This window comes from Equus caballus, chromosome 7 (assembly GCF_041296265.1).
Source record: "Equus caballus isolate H_3958 breed thoroughbred chromosome 7, TB-T2T, whole genome shotgun sequence".
Classification (NCBI taxonomy): Eukaryota; Metazoa; Chordata; class Mammalia; order Perissodactyla; family Equidae; genus Equus; species Equus caballus.
The window spans coordinates 94,427,887-94,452,903 of NC_091690.1; the positions used below are offsets into that span (position 1 = coordinate 94,427,887).

General features: G+C 37.9%; 1 long non-coding RNA gene across 2 annotated transcripts in view; it reads left to right on the top strand.

The window, feature by feature from the left end:
- The first annotated feature begins 14,788 nt into the window (after positions 1 to 14,788).
- LOC111774383 (uncharacterized) overlaps positions 14,789 to 25,017 on the top strand; it is a 28,671-nt gene continuing 18,442 nt past the window's right edge. Inside the window, exon 1 of one of the 2 annotated variants that reach the window (XR_002809393.2) lies at positions 14,789 to 14,842. This is a non-coding gene — a long non-coding RNA (uncharacterized lncRNA). Of the gene's footprint in view, positions 14,927 to 25,017 lie in introns of both variants that reach the window. The other variant, XR_002809389.2, reaches the window with a different exon arrangement.

Consider the following 25,017-nt stretch of genomic DNA (forward strand, 5'->3'; position numbering starts at 1 on the left):
GAACTGATGTTTGCATGAAATGGGCTAATTTTGTGAGTCAAAAGTATTAAATACATACAAAAATTTAGGTAATAATCCTAGGCATTCCCCTTATAACACCCGAAGCAATACTGTTGGAGTCGTTAAGTTACTCCATTTAATTTGAGCTTCCAGTGCTCATCTTAATAACAATTCATTCATTTGGGGGATTTCAGTGACTTCCAAATTTTACCTCCCAGTTTTCTTGACCTCATATCTTTATGATACCATAGCATTACTCTAGACTCTGATCTCAGCATCTTTGACCCCAAATTGTAATGAAATCCACAGCTGCGTTGCTTCAATTTATAGCATGGATCTAAAGTTCTTGATGCCTGGACCGCACTCAACCCAGCCATGATTGCTCTGAAGGAAGTGCCAGAGCCATTTCCTCTATCCCGGACAGCTATGTTATATTGGCTGCATCTATAGCTTGAGAGGGGGACTCTGAAAAACTGGGGTCTGCGAGTTTACATTCGGTGACAGAGAGAACGTGGAGGACGGACGTACAATTTGCTGGATTAATGGGAATTTCATCCACAAGATGGTGCACACTGCTTATCTTTATTTATGGATTTTCCATCTTGAATACAAATGTTAGCTATTATAATTTCACAGAATGGACAGACTAATAGCTTTTGTTTTGAGAGCTAGATTATATGTTACGTGTTATAATCTGTCATATTTTGTATTTCAACCTCTATTATGTTTTGGACATTTACTCTATGTGTTAGAGGGGGTGTGTGTGTATTTGTTTCTACAGTATCAGACTTGATCCACACTATTCTAGCCTTAACTTAGAAAATTTTGGAGACAGGAGAAGATAGACACTATAAGAAGGGAGGGCTGCTGTTTTTTTATATGTTTTATCAAAAGTAGAACAATAAGGATATTTTGCCTATTTTGAAACATCAGTTCTATGTAAAGGAATATGCATGCATTTGAATATTCTTTATCTGCTTAATTATATAGGTCTTTATAAAAGCATGCTCTGTGCCTTCCTTTGTAATTCTCTCGCAAGCTTTGTATAGTGCTCTGCACAGTTATCACTCAGATGTGATTGACAACCTGGGTTAGATTAGCAATGGCAACAGCTGAAAACAGGGAAGAGATACAGGTACCATAGAAAGAATTACAAAAGAGGATATAATATAGCAGGAATGGCAGCCACAGAAATGGAGCCAGGTGCTAATGCATTTTGGCCTGCTTGACCATGATATCATATATACCACTTCCACTAGGTGGATCATTGCTGGGCATGCCCAACATTACATCTTACTAGATCAGACATCATCTGGTTAGGCAGGTCAGGCCACATAATAATTTGATGGACCATGGAAAGCTTTCCATCTTTCCTAAGGCCTTATAAGCCAGAAATTTTATTTCCATATAATAGTTATCTATAAAGAGTGGAATAGCATTGCTCCAAAGTCCTAAAGCCCTGTCCTGTGATTGCATCACATGAGCCCATCAAAGGCTCCATAGAGCATCCTATTTAACACATAGACTTGAAAAATGATTATCTCCAGAGTCTGTATGGCCCAGGTAACAGAACAGCTTACGCAGCAGCCAAGACCCATCAGGAAGATTTTTCTTGCTTTGAGTTCCACTCAGAAGTACCCAACTTTTGGGTTACTTGGTAAATGGGCTGGAATGGCGTGCCCAAAAAGGGTATATAGTCCTCCAAAATTCAAAAAGGCTCAGTAAGCATTGTGCTACCCTTCACCTTAGAAGAAGAGATATGTTTATAATATAATAAATATATGTGTATTATATACATAAACTTTCTTGATGTGGAAAGCCATTGAATTTATTTCCTAGTCTTAAGTGCATGTATATCTTATCAAGGTATCTAGGCTTGTTACTACTCCTGGCTCATCAACTGCAATCTGCATGACATCATCAATATAATGAATAGGCAGGATGTGTGGAATAGAGAAGGGACTAATATCTGCATGGCTAGATTATGACATAATTAATACAGTTCTAGGGTAAGAGAATGAAGCTGTGTTATTGGATCTGCTAGCTGGATATAAGCTATTTCTGGTGTCCTTACTAACAAGCAGAGAGAAAAACACATTCATCAGATCAATACCTGCATATCTGGTGCCAGGATGCGTTGACCTGCTCCAGCAAAAACATTACATCTGGAGCAGCAGTTGAAATTGAAGCTACCACCCGATTAAGTTTATAGTAATCCACGGTCTTTCCCTGAGACCCATTCGTCTTTGGCACAGGAAAATAAGCAAGCGGAATTGGAATGTAATTGGAATCACCAACCCTGCATAATTCAAGTTTGTGATGGTGAAACTAATCTTTCAGTCCCTTTCTCTAGAAAGGCAGCACTGCTTTTGGTTTGCTATTTTTGTAATTAAAGATAAATCTAGGGACTTCCACATGTCCTCTTCTGCCATAATAACTCTTACTCCACAGGTCAGGTAACCAAAGAGGGGTTTCTGCTATTTGCTGTGTATATCCATTCCAACTATCCATGTCCGAATTGAGAAAGTAACTATAGCATGGATTTGGGGTCCCACTGCCTCCACTGTGAAATGGGCCTGAGGCAACTCCATGAGTCACATGACTCGCATCACATCCTGTACTGACCAGTGGAGCACAGTGTCACTTTTTGATTTCAGGAATTAGTGTTAGTTCAAAGCCAATGCCCAGTAGTCTCTGAAAAAGGGTCATGTGTCCTTTCCCGGTGTGCAACCACCCTGAGATATGATGAAGGCTCATTGGGGGAACACTAGAAGGAAAATTTATGGAACAGCTTTCTGGCAGGGCAACACTTCCTCTTTAAGGGTACTCAGACTCCTTTTCTTTCTAAGTGTTACAACTCTGTAAACTGGCCCAGGCCTGGGAAATTGTAGAAGAGCCAGAAGTCCCTCCCCTGATCATTCGAAACAGGACATCCGTGCACCAGACTTTGGACTTGCAAGTAAAAATTTAATAGGCTGACCATCTACTTCAGTCCCAGAGATACCAAGATAAAGAAAATCAAAGATCTCTTAGGTTCCTGCTGCCCATTACAGTAACCGTCACACAACTGTCTCTGGCAGTTAAGAGTGAGCCACTTTTCTCCTAAAACTCTAGTGTTTTTCATCTCCGTTGAATTTGGTAATTCATTTGATCAAACAGTTCCCAGCGTCACTCCCGGCCTGTAGAAACTAGCTATTGCAGAACTCACTATGGATACTGGTGTTCCACTTACCAATGTTTGCATTAAAGGCTTGGTTAAGGAATTATCATCCTCCAAGAGGCAAAGTCAGGGGTTGGGTAAGCAGATGTCAGATGACATATCCACTCCAGCTTTCCAGTCTCAATATGCCTTTGGGTACTTTCCTTCATAGCAGGACTGTGCAATAGAACTTCCTGCAATCATGGGGATAGTCTATGTCTTTATTATCTAATATGGTAGCCACTAGCTACATTTGGCTATTGAACACTTATAATATAGCTAGAAGAACCACGAAACTCAATTTTAATTTTATCTAATTCTAATTAATCCTAATTTTTTTGTTTTTTCTTTTAAAATTTATTTTAATATTAACAGTAAATAATTTTTCTTCCTAGTATAAAATTAAATAGTAATAAATTTTATTACTATCTGCAATTTATGTATGGTTATATTGAGAACAACGTTATTGAACATATTTCTTTAAAAAAGTCAACCCTTTAGTTTACTCTTTGTGATAGAGCTCTATGAAGTGCTAGTTTAAGTTCAATTTGTTTGCATGCCTTAATTTTGTTGCTGCCATAATTTTGTTGCTGCCATAATTATTATAATATCTGTTCAATTTTCATGATATTTATTCACTTGTATTTATTATTTAACATACTAATCTCCTGTAATATTGTGGTACAATATTGATTTTAATAACCAAATGTGTCCAGTGCTCACACATTGGAAGGCACAACTTTATAGGATAACAAGGAAGTTCTGGTGTCTCAGCTACATTGGGCATAAGTTATGTTTGAGTCCACATTTCAGGCAACCAACCAAGTTGGCTCCCAGCTGCTTGAGCAAACACACTGAAGTCAGAGTCTCTGATTCATGAACTAACACCAACCAGAGCAGCTTGATCCAATATTCTCTTCCCCCTGATCTAGCACCCTTAGATCCATTAGCCTTTCAATCTTGTCAAAGCAAGGAGTCAATTCAGATTCCTAAGTTCAGATTCCTAGCAGTAAGATTGTATTCCCCAGGGAATCCCCTCTGGTGCTAATAACTATTTTAGTCAAGCTCCAGTCAGGCAAGCAGGGTTACAGCATCACTGTGAGTGCCATGCAGTAAGGGATTTATGTATAGGTATTAGACCTTACAAATTATTTAAAAAGCCGTGGAAGGGGGAGTTGGAGATTCAGAAAAAGAGTAATGAACCCAACTTCCTGAAGTACTGGCTTGGATGGACACGTTGGAGCTTTCCAGGAAGTCTGAAGAACCAACCACATTTATTTGCTGAAATGAGACCATGAAGGGCAGATTTGTCTGTGGGAAGCTGTCGACTGGTTAGCTCTCACCTCTGTGGGTCTGCAGGCAAGTATCTGGTGGGGCAATGAGGGCCTCAATTCATCAGCAAAGCAAACAATTGGGAAGGTGAGGAGGACCTGAGCAGAGGACAGAAAAGGATAAGCTAAGCCTTTCTGGGTCCTCTGCAACTGTCTATCACCATATCTGACAGTGAAAACCTGAGATTAATGACCACGGCATAATTTACATCTTCCAGATCTCACAGGAGCTTCTCTTTTGGCCAGCTCTAACCTGAGAACATACAGGGTAGTGATTCTGGGAAATGGAATGTCCATCTTAACTAAGTTGATATTGATAAAATCTTTCCAATTTGAATATGTACTTCTTAGATTACCAATGATATATCGAAAACAATATCTATCTTATAGTTTTAATGAATAATTCATCTTAGTTGATGAGATTTGAGGAGGGATAGTTAGAATATGATGTTAAAAACTACAAACTAGACTTTTCTTTAATAACATTGATATGACATAACTCTCTGTCACTTGCTATGAAATTGTTTGTGTTGAAGAAGTATGTGGCTATAATGGTGCCTACTAATCTGATAATACCCACTAGTCTGCAAATATTTTATAAATTCCTGATTTATAGGAATCATCTCCTATAGGCTTATTTTTACTTCATGAAGTCTCCTCTGACTACAGCTTATTGGACCAAGTATGTACACTTAATTAGAGCCAATGATGTTCTATCTTCTGGGAGGTTGGAATTAGGAGCAAGAGAAAGTTGTGTCATTCTCAAGGGGAATTGCAAACTCAGAATAGTGAGACATCATGATATGCCTTGTGGATGAGAGAAGCAAAGTAAATTAATCTGTCCTGGCATTAGAAAAATAAATCAACTGATTTACTATGAGATGTGGAGTATAGAGAAAAGGAAATGTTCCCCATTATTCTTTAGTCACTATCTCCAAATTCTTTCTGAGGTTAATTTCTTTCCTGGATTCCATGTAAAAAGATATTTTTTTCCACAAAGAACTCACTCGCTATGCTTAAGCTAACTTGGGCTGGTTTCTATTAAAAATGCCATAACTAGGGGCCAGCCCAGTGGCATAGTGGTTAAGTTCATGTGCTCTGCTTTGGCAGCCTGGGGTTCGTGGATTTGGATCCTGGGCGTGGACCTACATACTGCTCATCAAGCCATGCTGTGGTGGCATCTCACATATAAAACAGAGGAAGATAGGCACAGATAGTAGCTCAGTGACAATCTTCCTCACCACACACATCCACACAAAAGCCCTAACTAGTGTGGCCTCCATGTTTGAATTCCTCCAAATAACAATGTAACAAAGGCAGTAATCAGAAAATCATTTCCCAGTTTATTTCCACTCTACTGGATAGTTCAGCATTGCCAGCTTCTCAAGATTGCCTGTGTATGACAGCTTCATGGAGATAGGTCAGAAATGCTATTATATGTACAAAGAAAAGCAGGATTAAATATTCAACATTAGTGAGTCAGTGTAATGTAGTCATTAAAAAAGCAAATTATAGAACCAGTTGGCTTTGGTCCAAATCCTGGTTCCTCCTCTTATGAGCTGTGAAACCTCGGACAACTTATCTTTGTTCCTCTTTTCTCTTGTATGTAAAATGAGGATGATAATGGGACCTCTTGAAAGGGTGGTTGTGATAATTAGTTGAGGTAATACACATAACACATAAAGCATATGTTAAACATTTAATATGTGTTAAATAAGGTTATTAATATCAGTCATATAAGCCGATATTCCCACTATGAGGGTATTTTCCCTCATTTTGAGAGAATAATCTTATGAAAAATCTGTCTCTGCATGGTGTTTCAAGATCATTATTTTGCAGAGAAATGATGGCATTTCTCAAGTTGAACTAAAGCTACCCGTAAAAATTCCTTGTGCTGGCTGCCAGTATTCTCACAGCAAAGATAAGACCATAAATCCCCTCCTGGATCATGAGTCTCAATTACACCGAAACAAAAGTCTTTGAAAATAGGAAGATAAAAAGGGCGATTTTCCAATTTGTTCATTGGGCAAACCATGTTCCTTAGTTTTTGTATCACAAATTAATATGATGCCTGAATCTTTGGTTTTGGCCAAGTGAAGAGTAGTAAATGGAAATACAGAAGGATCAGCAGCAATCCCAACGAGAAACAAAGAGAGACAGAGGGAGCATTTTATTTCAAAGAATATGTAACAGTGAGTGTCAAAAGAAGACTACCTCAAACCAGGACATAACTTGGGAAGTTGCATCACAGGCACAAGAGAGCAGGAAAGAGAATAATCACCCACAACAATGTGGTTAGCGATTTACACTGTTTGTAAAATAATATCTGCATTGTATCTCACGTAATTTGATAATTACTGCTTTTAATTTTCTAGAGTCTAGAAATCTGTGACACTTCTAAAATCAATGATATGCAATAATTTTTACCATTCCTCTCACATAGTTGGCCCATAAGCTAGCATGTAGATATGGAGCATGTCTGTAAATAGTTCTAGGTTAGGTTGAATCACGCAGTGGAAGGTTTTGTTTGTTTGCTGTATTTGTATTTCTTCATGTGTATCTATAAATCCTAAACTTTCAGTGTGGCTTTCCCAATACCTCCATCTTAACCCCCTTCTCTCTGGAGATGAGAAAGTCTGTGAGATGAGAGAAAAACAAGAGGACAAGTCAGCCGAGAACTATGTATTTTTAACAAGTTCCTCTTCGAGCAACTCTGCAAGCAATAAGGTGATTTTCATCTCTTCAGATGCTTTTGCAGGACTCCTCCCTCTTATGGATACTAGAATCAGTTTCCAGTGCTGGTAGGGGCTTTAGAGATTACATTAGAGTTAAGAAAATGGAGCCCGGAGCATGGATTTGAATTGCCACAAATCAGAAAACTGGGACTAACTCAGAATCCGAGTTCCCATTCTGCACCCTGTTGACACTGCCTCCCATCTATTGCCTTCTCAATAGCCAAATGTGTTCACTTGTGAGGGTATATTCGTAACAATAAAATGAGGAAGAAATCAGTTGAATCCATGTTGCCGATAAATCAGCATGTAAACTGATGAGCTCAGGACTGCTTATTTCTGATTACCAAATTTGGGTAAATAAATACTCTCTCCCTAAATAGTAGATTGTTCATTTGAGCTTCTGGTTTGGTTGAAATATGTACAAGATTCTGTGCTTTAACATCCATTTGCTCTCCATTGGTCATGTTTCTGAGGAGGCTCCGGATGAGAGCCTGAGTCCTTCCATCCACAGTTGAGTACAACTGGGTGCAGGAAAATACTCTCTCAGATCAGCACTTGGGATGGTCCATTCTCATCATAAATTAATCATGTGAGACACTGTCAGCAGTTACCTGACTTGAGATTGCCTTAGCTCAACACTTCTTTCCTACTGTCTTCATTATCACTGTAACTGCCCCATAGTCCCTGGAAACAATAAGGTAGTTTGGAAACATTTGACAGGATAAAAACTTTGTGGAGTGGAAGAGTGCTGAATTTGGAGAGAATATTAAGATTTACTAATTAAGTAATAAGATAATGAGTGGTGTTTGTGCCCCTGTTCTGGGCAAGGCATATCATAGAGAAAGTTAACAATTGTTCTTCATCATTGATGTTATCTCCCTATTAGAGATGAAGAAATGAATACTTACATTTTTATTTACATTTGTTTCAATTTAACATTAGGTTAAGGCGATCACAAACAGTAGGTAGAAATATAAAATAACAGTACTTCCAACCATGTGTAATTTTATTTCACTATTACGAAAAAAGGTTACAGATAAACGTAGGTCTGTCATGGTGAATTTGCCATCACTCTTCTTCCTCATACATCCTGTTTATGCAGCTACCACCTTTGGGTTCAAGAGGGCTGTCCCAGCTCTAGCCATCTCTTTCAAGTTCCGGTAAATAGGAATGAAAAAGTCACGAAGAAGGACACATCCTTCTATGTTAATGTGCTGGGGCTATCAGAAAAAAGTACCACAGACTCGGTGGCTTAAACAACAGAAATGTATTTTCTCACAGTTGTGGAGGCTAGGAGTCCAAGATCAAGGTGTTGGCATGATGATTTTATTCTGAGGTCTCTCTCCTTGGCTTGTAGCTGGCCGTCTTCTTCCTTTTTCCACAGATGGCTTTTGCTCCATGCACGTATGCATTCTAATCTCCTCTTCTTAGAAGGACACTGGTCATATTGAGTTAAGGCCCACCCTACAGACCTCATTTTATCTTAATCACCTCTCTAATAACCTTACTTTCAAATATGGTTACATTCTGAGATACTAGGGGTAAAGACCAACATGTGAATTTAGGGGAGATGCAATCTTGCCCATAATATCTTTTCTTTAGGGACATTCCTCTATAGTTGCACATCTTAGTGATACTTTCAGTCTGTTGACTAGAACTTAGTCATATGACTACATGTGAGGCCATAGGACTAGTTAAACATCCAGGTTTCTATTACTGAAAAAGAAAGTGTAAATTCTTGTTAGGGGATGAATAGGAATCTCAGTCATACTTATTATGAAAAAAATCACAGCCAAAACAGAACTAAGGACATGATCACCAATCCACAAAAAGCTTACATACCTTACATGCCTATGAGAATTATTTGGTTGCAAGCAAAAAAAAAAAAAGGTCTCTAATTTATCTGGGATAAAAGGAGTGCTGAGAGTAATTCTTGAAAAGAAATGAAATGAAGCTAGCACAGCAATCAAAAAACGAAAACCTGAAGATCCTGCCATCAGAAAGATACAACATCAGAACAGGTTCACAAATATAGACAGACATAATAATGACAGCATCTTCAAGGTGCAATGAGTGGAGTGGATCTGATTCCTTAGTTTTCAATCTAATTTCACCCCTGAAAGTTCACATTTGTAGGCTGAAGATTCTGATTGTGTGAACTATGACCCATCTTTTTCTAAGCGAAGGAATAGCTGGCGACATTGAGACAGGCGATTCAACTGAATGCAATAGTGGCTTAGGGACATGAAGGAGGATACGTAGAAGAAACACAATGTGCTGAAGATGTTCTTGCCAGAGAGAGATGAAACGGATGCTGGATAGCAAAAAACAAGCAAATAAAACAACACCACCCAAAGCTAGAGATTCTAAAATATACATCTTTTAACAACATGAAGGTAATCTAAACACTAAATCCAAATGTCTAAAACATCATAAGAATTAAAAATGAGAGACGACAGGAAAAGGGGCCTAAACTCTGTCCCTGAGAATAATGAATGAGAATTAAATGCAATAAAATGATAATTACATTAAAAGTATTTAGGATTAAGTTATCTTATATATATAAAAAATGCAAACAATGCATTAATCAAATATCCAAAGTTAAAATATTGTTAGAAAATAATGAATATAACAGTATAGTCTTGAGGCAAAGAGGATATTCTGAAAAGAAATACAAACCTCATAAAGGAAAAATAAATGGTTCTGACAGCATAAAAATCGCAAAAGCCTATTCAGTCAACAAACCATGTACTCTGACCGCATTAGACTCTTTTGTGACAACTCTGTAACTTTTAAGAGAATAAAAACTAGCAGGAAAAAGTCACATGAAATTGGAATCAGCTCTATGTTTTGTCCTGTGGCAAGTTCTAAAATTCATGTTTCAGAAGCTCTTCACCTTGTTTCTGGTCCCAATGCTGAATCAAGTGACATGTAGCTATCCCCAGGGGCTGGGTCAGAGAAGGGTTTGCTGTTAGCATTGAGTGTTAGGGATAGTTCCAAGCAAGCCATTCTGCCTCCTGGGTGTCACTCTTTTAATAATAGTCTTTCTTCTTTAGCTGGTCTTAAGCAACAGATGTAGAGATTAGGCACGTTGTACAATGGATGCTATCTTCAGTCAAGGGAATTAATTACAAGTTCGTGCTGAAATGAAAACATTTTCTAGATAATATATATAGAAATATTTTTTCATAAAGTGAAGACTCCGTAGAATAGAACTGATGTTTAAGTGTGCCATTGTTATCTTTGATCCCAGCACAAATAGTTTAAAAGAAGGGTTGTGTTGCCTCTGAATAATTCTGGTGGCATCTAGTACTGACATTTGCTTGATCTACACATTCTGCTTTTTGAATTTTTTGGTTAAAATTTTCAAATTAAAACTCCTGCTATCATCATATACAGCCACATACACCCATATGTATGTAAATATGTGTACTTATGCACACATAGTGATATATATATACATACATGTATAAGTGTATACACACATATGCACATGTATACATATGCATAGAAACACACCACTCATATGTGCTTATATGTAGGTATATGTGTATATATACACATATGGGTGTGTATACATATATATGTGTATAAATATGTAGATTATATATTATACATAACATATAATATACAAATACATAATATTTTAATATGTAAATTTATATATATAATTTATAGGGGCAAGATAGTCTTATTCATTTTTCAAAATATCTACTTTTTTCCCACTTGTTTCTGTGAGAAATATTTTCCCAGCCTTAAACGCTTAAATTTCTTTTGATTCAGAATCTGTTTTTGAGACCGCTGTGTGCTTCTGATTCACAGGCCTGCTCCTCAATTGATTTTCTGCAATGGTTTTGTGACAGTCTCCTTCTGAAGCAGGCAAAAAGATAGATGACATAACTCAACCCTGTTTATTTACCAGGATTGTGTTTTCATTGATTGACATCTGAACCCAGAGGAAATATGGTTTCATTTTCCACCAACAGAGTGAATCAAGTTTAGCTGTCACCTAAATTCTCCCAAGTCAAATATCCTTTTTATCATTCTGAAGACAACAGAACGGTTTCCATTAGCCTAACAATAAAGCCTGAATCTTAGTTCCTTGCTCCAATTTATCATGATTTGTGTGTACTTGAGTGGAAACCAATTAATGTACTTTATCTTTTTATTACTAATTAGTAGATATTCTGGAAACCTCTGTCAGAATTAAAACTTTTCTTGGATTTTTAAAAAAATTTCTTCTCTTAGCTTTCTAGAAATGATGGTACGGATTTTTTCTTTGAAGGTAACTGGAATTCTTGGCTTACATACTAGCGTTCATAGTTGAAAATTGCACCATAGAAATAACAACTTTTTCCCCACTGTTATCGGAAGGCTTAGAATGGAGAAAGGAAGAATAATTGGTTGTTATGTCTATTCTATGACAAGTTTTGAAAGCTATTTTAAAGTGTTTACTCTTTTAGTCCTTCATGTTCCTTATGTGAAGGTAGAATAAACAACCAAAATCACTCATGTAGAAGAAAAACACACACCTCCTTGAGGGAACTGAAAGAATTAATTATGGTCAAACCAAATAATGTTCAGAAGCTTTCATGTTTAAAGGGAGATATTATGTTCAGACAGTCTTGTGCAGAAGATTTGTCCAAGTCAGCTGCCATGTGTAGCCACGTGGCCAAAGCTTTCACTGGTCTTTATTATAGCTGGGCCATAAAAGGAAAAAAAGTCCCAACTGAAGACGTTGAATGTTAAAAATATTTGAGCATTTCGGCTGCCACATGCAATTTGCTGAAATCCATAAAGCAGTTCAGCATGTCTCTAATGCAAATATCTCAGTAGAAGGTTTTGCTTCCAATGATATTAAGGAAGACAATGGAGACTAACGCAAAATGAAAACATACCCCTAAAAGGCTGCAGGAAAAAGGCCTATATTAACCTTATCTTTTTTTTTGTCATAAACCTCCCTATAGGAGAGAGAAATTGTGTAACATGCGTGTTAATACATGCTGTGTTTGGGATTTCCTCCTCTTTAAACAAAGCAATTCACTTTCCCCGGCTGACTTGTCAAAAAATTTTCCTCTTTTGTTGGGGTGAAAGAGATAATTCCTAAGCAGACAGCAGCTCAGCAGTGTCTAATAAAGTCTCAGGACTGAAAGAAAATTTAGATCACCTATTGCAAGCTATAAAGAAGTGCATTTAATTGCTCTGTAAGTTTGCTGCTCGAAGTGGGAGGAATGGACCGGAAGCATGAGCATCATCTAGGAAGCTTGTTAGGAATGTAAAATCATACCCCTACTCTCACATACTTTGCCAGAATCATCATTGAAACAAGAGCCCAGGTGATGAATGTGTACATTAGTCTGAGAAACCCTGCTTAACAGTACCTCTTCCAAATGCTTATCCAAATTCAACATCTTCAGTTATTGGGTAATCGATACTTTGGGTGCCTACTTCATTGTCTGAGAACTCGAATGATTATGAAGCTCTTTCTTATACTAAGGCAAAAAGCTGTTTCACTGTTACTGAAATCCGATGAATCCAAATTCTTGTAGGGCCAATCAAAATAAGGTGTATTTCTCTTTCAGAACAGCCTTGTAGATACTTAAATGTCACTTGTTCTATTTCCTTACTCTTCTCCAGTTCCGTTAGTTAGTCCTCACTTTACAGAGTAGTTATTTCCCCAGTTATGTTAGATTCTCTATATGAACTCCACCTTGATGATTTGGAATCAAGGTGTGAATTCTCATTTTAAAATGCAGTACTCCAGTGATCAATGCAGAGCTGAGTGAAAGCTGTCTCCTACATTCTGCACCTTCTTTCTTCATTAATGTAGCCTAAAGATTATATTGGCCTTCCTTACTTGGGAGAGGGGGGACATTGCATTGTCCTGTGAGTCAACAGTAGTGGTACCCATGTCCTTATTTTGTACACATTTTTTTATCCAATGTACGTTAAGTTGAACACAAAATGGAACTAAAAGAAGTTGACCATGCATTTCTACACACAATCTTCTGCATTCTTATCAGAAGCAATTTTTCTATAAATTTGCCATGTTAGACTGAGTCACAATTTTTCCACGTTATGAGTTTGCTATTTCTTTGATTTAAAGCTTTCTGAAAATGGGTAGAATTTTCTGCTGTCATTTTCTGCTAACAGCTAAGATGTTAAGGTTGTCATGTACTTTCTCATGTCACTGTCTCTGTCTGTCTATCTGTCTGTCTGTCTGTCCATCTATCTACCTACCTATCAATTTTTTTTGTTTGCTGGCCAGAATAAAATAGCTTCTATTGAAAAATTATGATTTTCATTCTCCTCAATAATCAAATAATTAATTTTAATTGGGGAATAAAACCATTATAATGGCCTAATGGCCTAAAAGATACTGCATAAACTGACTCCAGAGCTTTCAACCTTATCTCCTATGACACTTTCTCTCACATCTCCTTCATCCCTAACTCAAAAGCCATCTTACAAATGATGTCCACACTAACCACCATGGCACTTCCTGACTCGATTTTCTTGTGCATTTACTTTTTCATAGCTTTTAACATGACCTAAATACTAAATTTTACTTAATTTATTGTATGTCACCCCCACCACACATATGCCTTCAAAAGTGTGCTTGAGTATTTTGTTCACAATTTTATCCCAGAAACTAGACTGATGCATGGCACTCTGTGAGCACTCAAAATTATATGCTGAATGAATAAATGCACAACTAATTTTTCCTTTCTGACTCCATCTGAACTTCCGTTTGTTCACTTGCAGACTGAGGAAAAGCAGTACGCCACAGGGTGTTCGTGAGAATTCGACGCAACAATAGAGTTCCTAGCCCCTGGCAGACCCTGACTGCAGCTCCTCTTCTGATTTAGAACATACCTCTCTGGCAATGGGCTGGATGCCCTACACTCAACAGCTCCCAGTATAGAAAAATTGTGACGGTTAATAGATAAAACTGTAATATTCTTTTTCTTGTTACTCTTTAACTGCACCATTTCCAATAGTTATAAAATATGTTAGAATTATTCTAACATAAATAATTTCTGTTCAATTTCTTCCCTCTGCCTGCTTTTGCTGAAAGTCATATTTTTACTGTTCCTCTTGGATCATAAATTAATGATCTGGAGGTGATGAGAAACAATGCCAGCTCTGCCCTCGGAAGAGTCTGCAGACACGAGTGCCACAGCTTTTGATCGTACTTGTGCTTATTAGTTTCCCCCGTATACTCAGTGGTTTTCCTCCAGACACTTTGCCTGTCATGTACTGAAAGAAAAAAACCAAAAAAAGCTACTCTATATGTGAACTCAGATCTAGAAAATATAGCTGGAAAAAAAGGGCAATCTTTTCTCAGGTATCTTGTCTCCAAATTGGATCTTCTGTGTACCATGCATAATTGATGGCCATGTGCATTAATTTTTTCCTCTGCTAATTCCAGACTAAAATGGCAGCCCAAAACTGTGCACCCCTCCTTTAGAACTAACTGAAGGTTGACCCTTCTAGAATGTTCAATGGTTATTGTTTTAATCATATTGCTGGCATTCATCTCCAAGGTAAAAAGGATGTCTTACTTTCCTGGGAAGGTTAGTAAAAATAGTGCTTAAGTGTGAGAAAATATTTTTGTACAGCAATCCATCCAAAGGAGAGACATCAGATGTTAACAACAGGTAATGATGAATGTCTGGAAGGAAGGAAGGAAAGAAGGAAGGAAAAGAAATTAAACCGAAAAAAAATGACTACTTTATACTTGCAACGGGAATATTTGAAAAACCATTTGTATAGATATATTTATATTCAAGAAGATGTTTGTACATTTAGGGGCTTGCAAACACTAAAAACAAAAGAGTTAACCACAGTAGTGCTAAAACTTTCTATACATAGTAAGCCAAAATTATTGATAAATTTTTAATTTCTTTGTTTACTAATCTTGTAGTAAATTTTTATGTTTTCTTCAAAATGCTCATCTTAGCTATGCCAGCTATGCCAAGTATTTATTTTGCTCTTTGTTGAATCATGAACAAAGGGAGAACAAATCATCACTATTAACTTCACTGATGAGGGGGAGCACAGTGGTGGGAGAGAAGCTCAAATGGAGAGAACTCAAAGGCGATGAAAACTGTGTAAATTCAGAATAAGCGTCAGGGATCTTGCATGGGATGGGCCTTATCAGAGTGAAAAACAAAGAAACCAACAAGCAACACTATTACCCTACAAAAGTTTTTAAAGTTTTTTTGCTAAGTACTTTATGTTTTTTGTTGGTATTGTAAGTGAGATTTTCTTAATTTCCCCTCAATTTGTTCTGATCTGATCTGAATCTGATCACGATTCTCTGATTTAACTTACTTTTCCTGTTAACTGACACACTACTCATCCAGATGTCACTGGATAAAATCCTCTGTCATATATTAAATGAAAAACATCTTTAAAGCCACTGAGAGTTCATCATTGCACTCAACAAATACAGCACACTGTCATCTATTATATGCAAAGTCAGAGGAGAAAAGAAATTGATATTACCTGCTTTAGATGGTAGTGACTTATTTCTTAAGGATGTCAGATAAATCTGATATATTGGTGCATTTTCACCCTATAAAATAGTAGAAAAATTCTAAAATTAAAGTTATTTCCATCGTGACCTAAATTTGGCTAACAGTCAACTTGAACAGAGTATTTTGAAGAATGTGTTTTATCTTGGAAAATGTTCTTATTGATTGATTTCCTTGGAGATGCACAAAGAGGATACTTAATTTAGCCAGATCCATGAACGTTAGAAGTAAATGAAAGCAGTCACTCAAAAAAGAATTTAAAAATATATATAACTTGTCTTTATTCTATTTCTCAATAGAGCCAATGAAATAGGAAAATTATTTGAAAAATAGGTTCATGTTATGTAATCTACTTAAAATTTTTAAAGTCCTGAGAATAATTATTTAGGTACAATATAAAAGCAGACTTTAAGACTTTTGATATTTATATACCTCATGATTTTTTCTTTCTTTCAGGCCACTGATAGAAATCTGGTCTCTCTAGGAAATTACTATTTAGTTAAGATCTGAAAACAGTTGAGAAACGTTTCAAGATAAAAGTATGCTTTTTCACAGCTGGGCCTTGAATTTTTGGATTTCTCTCTACTACAAATTCAATGAATGTCATGTTTAATTACATCTCGTGTTTTAGAAGAAATCAGCCTGACCACAGCTCACTCTCTATAGAACTTATATTTTTACATATGAAAAGTAAGGCAACATATTTGAGGTGCACAGGATTTTGCACCGTATTTAGCACAGTCCTTTATGAGCCACTTTCTCTTCCCACACCGTACCCCAACATGAAAATATTCAGGCTTGAATAGCTCTTTGATTCTTGTGGCTGCGATGAAAATAACAAGTGATTATGTGTCTGTGTGTGTGTGTTTGATTTTAATAACGATCGATGAAGCATGAATGTATGGCCGTGTCTCCGACATTTTGCTGTCCTGCCGGAAACAGCCAGTCACCCAGGGAGGCTTTGATGTCAGGCTGTTATTTTTTAAGTAATGTCAAAATTTCTCCAGTGGCTCTTGCATTTAGAAAAAAGGATCATTAATATTTTGTGAAAAATTCAATGGCTAATAAATGCTTTTGTTTATTTTCTTTTTTGCTTTGGCTTCCCTCTGTGCTTAATTCTCAACCAAACGTCATCAGAGGAGTGTGATTTCTTACATTCCTCTTTTCACGAAGGTGTCATCTCCTATGCAGTTTCCTAATAATTATCTGGGTTTCATATGTTGTTGACTTTCTAAAGGCAATTCCGCCCAAAAGATCTTCCAGCTGTCCTGAAAGGGAGCCAGTCCAGGCGCGTGGTCCCTCTCGTGCAGGTGAGGACACTTGCGATTCAGAGTCAGCCCATGCATTGCTCCCAGTTTTCAGTGTCTGAGACGGAAACACAAGAAGGTTCTATTTATTTGCTTATGCCTGAGCTGCCTCATCACAAGAGGGTTTTTCTTAAAATCTCCTGATATATAAAACACAAACACAAGACAAAAACATGGACATTCTATTTGGTTATCCAATTATTTAGTAAAGCTTGAAAATAGCTTCTTGCTTTTAAAGAATGAGCGTTCCTGGAGGACAATATAAAATATAAAATTCATAACACTAGCATTTTCTCCCCCTTAGTTTTGTTCTACTGCTAAGCAGAAGTTTGGTGTAAATACACTTAAGGTTTTAGAAATGTTTTCCTTGAGGACCAGGGACGCTTTGTATGCGTTCCAGCTCTTGATCACTTCCAGGTAGCCCCTGAGAACCAGAACTATTCTTGAGGTGCCACAAAAGTTTTATTTCCAAACTTTGAAGGACTGTGGGACTGACTATGAATTACAATGAGTTTATCATAATGGTGTCATCGGAAATGAACAACTCTCCTCCACACTTCAGTTTTGCTTTGAAATTTAATCAAAGAGGACCAGTTTGTTTTTTAGTTATTGCCTTCTATCATTTTCACCCAGGCTCCAATACAACTGGGTGCATAGTAGTTGCTTAGAAAACACAACTTTTCATTTGACTGTATTTGGAACTGTTTTCTATAGAAATTCTTGGTAGCTTTCCTTAGATGAAAAATGTGTTAACATCTAAGTCTCATTGATATTATATCCACCTCAAGTGCCAGTATGGCTTGGAGAAATGATGTCCTTCTTCTTAGACTGCAAATCAGAATGGGAAGACTTGAGTTTTGTAATAAGAAGACACAGATCTGAATCTTTTGTCTTTCATATACCAGTGGTAGATCTTTCAAAGTCACTTTCCCGAGCCTCCTTCCCTCATCATTAAAATAGAGATGCTACTCATCCAAGAGGGTTACTGTAGAGACTAAATACCATCGTAATAATAACATATACAAAGTATTTATGGAGCATATATAAACCTCACAATAACCCTATGAGGTAAATATTGGTCTTATCTTCAATTTGTAGTAAGAGAATTGAGAGAATATTCAAACTGCTCAAGATCACAAACTGGTGATTGATAGAAGTGGCTTTGAGTGCGGCCAGTCTGGTTATGGATTCTGTGCTCTTACTCCCTAGACTATGAAAAATACCTGGCGTAGACTTCATGACCATTAAATATTTGATATTCTCTTTTCCACCGACTCCACTCACATACCAGACATTAGATTAATTTTGGATGTATATAAAAGTTCTTTTCATTGCGTTTTAATAATCCATGGTCCCTTCTTGCTAGTTGGATGCTGAAGCTGTTCAGCTTTCCTGCTATGGTATAAAGTCCCTCCTTGAGTATCTTTCATCAAATTCTTATCTCATCTTCTACAGAAGCCCCCCACCCTCTGGGGACTTTAGACTTTTTTTCCCTTCTTGCTGGATGCTTTAAGGATTTATACTTTTAATTTAGGTCTTTTTCATTTCCAGGACATTGTTTTTTCTCTTGGCTTCTATGATAACACATTCTCCCAGTTTTATTCCTATCTTTCTGACTCTTTTTATTTTCAGTCTTTCTTTCTGATGCCTCCTCTTTTGCACCAGCCCTCTAAATGTTGGAATTCTCCCTCCTGGATTTGACCTGTGCTTCTCTACATATTCATCTGCACTGAAAACACATGAAAATTGGGGTTAGAACTCCAAATACTGGAGGACATAGGGTAGACGTAAGGACTCTCTCCTAACTCTGTCTCTTTTGCGGGCCACACGCCTTCTCTTTCCTTGAGTCGTTTATTCTCAATGTTGTTTACTCATTCACCTTCCTGTGCTGACTAGATCCTTCTACCTATTCCAGTTTGCTGTTTCTTATCTTCACTTTTGTGCTGCTCTCACTGCAAGGGGATCCATTCTTTTATTTACGTGGTCCAAATTTCCAGGACAGTAACTACTTTTTCATGGCATATGACACTCTCTATGATCTGGTGGGCACTTCTATCTCTAAGTTCACTTTGGGTCATGTACTACCATGGTCACTATACCCTGTCACATTGCCTTCTTTATTAAATGTTCCAAACTTATCACACCTTAGGGCCTTTGTATCTGCTGTTTCTTCTGCCTGGAACAGCTTTTTGCTCAAATTTTGCATGGCTGACGTTTCCTCATCCAAAAGATATCTTCTTGATCACTTGATCTAGTAAGACCCCTCAAAGTCATTTCATATTCCTCTATTTTGTTTATAGCAATTATAATCATCTAACTATGTCTCACTTATCCACCTATTTGATTTTCTTTTTAACATACCTTTCCTCCCACTACCATGAGAAATCAAAATTCATGGAAAGAAAGACAAGGTCTGTTATTTCAAGACTGTGTTCCCAGCAGCTGCTGCAATATCTGCAAAGTTACTTCATGATTTTTCTCATGAATTTAGAGCCATTTCAATAAGATATTAAACTGGACATATGTCCAAATTGCCCAGACATTAATTTCAATAATACTCAAGGTGTTATTTGGTCTTAAAATCCTTCCATTTAAAATAAACCATTGTGATCTGGGCAGATACGGAGATATCCCACCCATATCCACTTTCAAGGAAGATCAGCTGTAGGCGCTTTCAAGGTTGGCCTCAGCTGCAGACAGCCACGTTGCCTGAGGCCATGCCCTTCCCAGGGCAGCACACATTTGTTGATCAAGATGTGGTAATGAGGATGCCTGGTCATTTTGTGACTTCCTCCTCCTTCCATCCCCAGATGTGGATCCTTAACAAAAAGCTTACATTCCTTTCCCAGCCCAATCCTAAGAAAGTTAGTAATACAGAGCATTCTAAGTCAGCATATGATAAGGTGAAATTTGTGAGTTGACTCACTAATGTCTAGCTTGGCAGTGAGGAATACACTGCTGGTGGCAGGTGGCTCAAGTTTGAGATCCAATTGTAAAAACTCGGTTAAACCACTACTGAGTTTTAACAATTGGATTTGAACCTTGTAGCCTCCAAGGAGAAGGGCTCTGAAATTACCCTCCCCCGTGGCAACTAAGATAGGAAATCAAATGCAATAGTGTATCTCTGGAAGCATGAAAGAGATTAGTACTACTCAAAGATATAAAAGGTTCAAGTGTGGTGGCCCCCATCATATCGTATGTTCACTTAAGTTAACAGATGGTTTCCTACAGAATCTAGAGTAATACTGGAAGATGAAGGTAGGTTGCTTCAAGTTCATTCAAATAGTAGCCCTGATTGCAGCAGCCTTACATGATATGGTATCTATGCTAGGACAGATTAATATGACTTCAAGTGTACAGTATATAGTCAGTGTTATGGCAAATTCATTTTTGTTCTAACCATATCTATAATGAGAAACAGAATGCGGGTACTTTCTTATGGAAAGGACAACAATAAGCATTTCGTTTTCCTCTTCACTGTAATGATTCTCCTACCCTCTCTCACAAGATACATTGAAAGGTCTGGAAAGTTTGGATATTCCGCCACACATCACATCACTTCATTACATCAATAACATTATATTCATCTGGCCAGATGAGCAGAATATGACTAACAAGCTGAAGGGCTTGTTAAGACTCAAGTACTTACAGGGCAGGAGATAAACCCTACTAATATTTTTAGGAGCCCAGAGGTCAGATGTGTGTCAGGATATCCCATACAAATGAGACATTTAAGTATTATTTCTATTATTTCATTTTGTACCTTCTACTCCAAAGAAGGAAACACAGTGCTCCATGGGTTTCTTCAGGTTCCGTGGGAAACACATTCCACATCCTGAGATACGCTTCTGGCCTGTATGCTGTGTGAAATAAAAGGCTGCGGAGTAGGACAATGATCTGCTGTGTCCAGGATGTGGTGAAAGCAGCCCTGCCAACGACGTCGGACAATCTGCAGATGTCACAGGATTCAACAGATTACATATGCAAAGAATTACGCACTTCATGAGAAACAATTCCTGACATGCTATAAAGTCCCTGTAGAGACATAACTCCAGATCTTGGGACACCAAGTGGCCATGTGTCCAGAACTATCCATCATGAACTGCATTCTCTTAGACCCACCAAATCACAAGATTTTGTATCTGGGCAACAAATCACTGTAAGATAGATACATCTGAGACTGAGCATCACTAGGACCAGAGGGTTCCAGCAAACTATGTGAGCAAGTAGTCTAGATGCCCATGGGACTCATATTCTTTTGCCACTGCCCTTCATCAACATGTGCCTACAAGTTCTGGGAAATCCCATGTATCTATCCACCTGGAAGAAGAAAAGCCTGAGCTTATATTACAAATAAGTCAACTCTCCACATATGGGTGCAACTGAAAAATATATATCTACAATAAGAGTGGCCTTGAAAGAGAGTGGCGATGGAAATCTTTCCAATATAAACACATCTATCTGTCTACCTCATGTGGAAAGAGAACTGGCTCAAGTTTAAAGTACATGCCCACTCATGGGCTTGGCAAATAGCTTGCCTGGCTGGTCAGGGGGTTAAGCAAAAGTACTCGAAGGTGATGGACAAGGAGGTGTAGGAAATTGGCATGTAGACAAACTATGGACATGAGCATAAAGCATAAAGATCTTTGTATCATACAAAGTGTCCTTTGGAGAACATTACCATGAAAGAGGCACTAAATATCCCAGTAGACACAGTCATCTGACTGGGTGACATTAGTCACACTATGAGTGGCCAGTCCAGTGACAGCACAATGGGAAAATGAACCAGTTGAACAAAATGGTAGAGGTGGAAACTATCCATTTGCCTAACATCATGGACCGCTATTACCAAGGCTAGTTTAGTTACTGATGCTGTCAAATGTCCAACCTACCAGTCACAGAAGCCAGTGTTGAACCTCTGATATGGAACTTTTCCTTGATGTGTCAAGTTGATTACATAGGTCCCCTACAAGCTCTGGAAGAGCCAGAGATATTTTTTCTCCCAGAAGTAGATACATTGCCCATGAGTTTTTTTTTTTCTTTTCTTTTTTTGCCCTCCTTGCATCCCCTTCTCCTCTGGTAACCACCAATCTATTCTTTTTATCTATGTGCTTGTTTGTTCTTGTTTTCTTAATCTTCCACACACATATGAGTGAAATCAAGTGGCATTTGGCTTTCTCCATCTGACTTACTCCACTTAGCATAATACCTTCAAGGTCCTCAAGGTCATGGACTTTTAGGCAGCGCTGATATCTGAGGGTTTGAGTATTTGCTCCACTAGCATGAGATCTCATATAATATTGCTTCAGATCAGGTAGGCACTTTGAAGCAAAGAAGATACGTGAGAGAGCCCATGCTCATGGGATGCATTGGTCACATCACATCAGACACTGCATCACCCAAAATCAGCTGGCATCATGGAACATTGCAATAACCTGTTGAAGCCATAGCTGAACCAACAGCTCAGAGGCAGCACTCTATGAGGATTTGTTAACACTGCACAGGATGCATATGTAAATTAAACCAAAGCCCTTTATATGTCACTGTTTTCCCAACAGGGAGAATATATGGATCCTGGAACCAAGAGGTGTAACAAGCAGTGCCTCACATTTCATAATTCTCAACGAGCCCTTTGAGAACATTGTGCTTCCCATCCCTGCAACCCTGGTTTCCGTAATGCTAGAAGTTCCATTCCCTAATGGGAGAACTTTTTCTAAAGGCTATAATAAGTGTTACCTTGAATTATAGCTATGATCATCACCTGGGCATTTTGTATCAAACAACTAGCAGGCAAGAAGAAGAAACATTTCTTAGCAAGAGTAATTGATCCAGATAATCAGGGAAAAGCAGGACTACAATTTCACCGTAGAGGGAAGCATGTGGGGCTCAGCCAATTCACTTGACTGCCTCTTGTACCCTTATGTCTAATTTTGACTGTGAGTGAACAAGTGCAGCCACCCCAGGCTAGGAAGGACATGATGGACAAGGTTTTAGACTCCTCAGAGTAAGGAACTTAAAAGGTGGCAGCTAACTGTGAGAATGATCTAGAATTGAGAGTAGAGGAGGGAAACGCTGAGCGTCAATTGAAGCAATGAGAACAACTCTAGTCACAGCTATCTCAGTACTCTTCTCTTCTATGTTTTCCCTCAAGAAGAGAGGCCCACCAGGATCCTGGAGGGTCAGCTGTTCAAATGCACGGAGACAAGTGGATCTCAGTGGCACAAGAGTAGACTGACCATATCCCTCTTCAAGAAAGGAGTTGTTGTCCCGCAGTGGTGAGTGTAGTAAACACACAGTATCTGGGTGTCAGCTCCTCATGGCTGTTCTCTACCAGAGAGTCACATCACTTGATATCAGGCCCTTCTCAGGACAACTTGTATATAGTAATTGAGAGAGAAGGCATAAGTCCCAGCCATTTTAGCCTGTCTCAGGACAACCCTTACAGGCAATATTCCCTCTAGAGATGCTTTCTTGGTCGGCCGAGGCTTGATTGAGTCTGCATCACAGCTAAACTTCTGTTTGATCCTGTTTCCATATTCTTTGTGGAATAAGCACCTAATAAGCATCTTATACTCAATCTCCATCTCATTATTAGCTTCTGGAGAACACAACTCGCAACAGATTGTATTTCTTCTTAATAAACCAGATATCTAGCCTTCTGCTAAAGAAAATAGAAACATAAATGTCTCCCTATATCAGAGGTTGTTAAACTTGGGACCATGGTTGGATCCTAAGGGGTCAGGAAATCTCAAGATATTTCATGCAAACGGTGTATGCAGCGGTTTCTTTGGTAGTGTGTGTGTGTACTGCATGCTTATTTTTTTTTCCCAGGGAGACACAAGAGAGAATACATGATTTTTATCCAATTGCCAAAGCAACATGCAGCTAAGAGGTTTGACTCAGTGCCACGTATGCTGTAAGCATACTTATTTTTTCATGATCCTTGATATCTAACTACTTCAGAATCGACTAGATAATTTAAACAGTTGTACAATTGTTCTATAATGTTCAAATCATTTAATAGTATGCTTATTAATACTCCATGCGAATATGGAGTCAAGGATGAAATCAGATGAGGCAAATGTAAGAATGAAAGATGAGCACGCCTCCTTCTGGGAAGTCCAATACAGATGTTTACTACATGGATATTATTTTTACCCCTGAGAATGATCGCTATTTTTTAAAGAATGAAGAAAATGCTGTATTTTTTAGTGTGGCTGTGAAGGATTTTGAAAGTATTTTCTGGCTTTTCTAATTAAAACTGAGTTTGCCCTCATATGTTTGAGAATACTAGAGGCTAATTTCTTTGTAATTTTATTAAGAAGTTACAGAAAAAAAATGCAAATTTTATTCATTATATTATTGAAGCTATTCCAAAATATCCCAGGGTCTGACTGTCACCTCAATGCCCTGTGGCCTCCTGGACTCAGTAATTAATCAGCTTTGCCTGCTCTAGCTATGAATGACTTTGACGTAGGATTCCAACAAAAGATCGCATGCGCACAGATGCATTAATTGATTTATGTTACTGCTTTTAACATTTAAAAAGCTTATTCAGAATCTTCATTTAAAAATAATTAAAACTAGTATATATGTCCTTTTTGTACAAGGACTAGAATTTATGGAATAGAATATCTTTTTCCTTTTTTTCTTTTTTTTTTGGTGAGTAAGATTGGCCCTGAGCTAACATCTGTTGCCAAATTCCCCTTTTTGTTTGAGGAAGACTGTCCCCGAGCTAACATCTGTGCCAGGTTTCCTCTATTTTATACATGGGATGCCACCACAGTGTGGCTTGATGAGTGGTATGTAGATCTGCACCCAGGACCCGAACCTGCAAACTCCAGGCTGCTGTAGTGGAGTGCACAAATTTAACCACTATGCCACCAGGCTCTTCCCTAGAATATC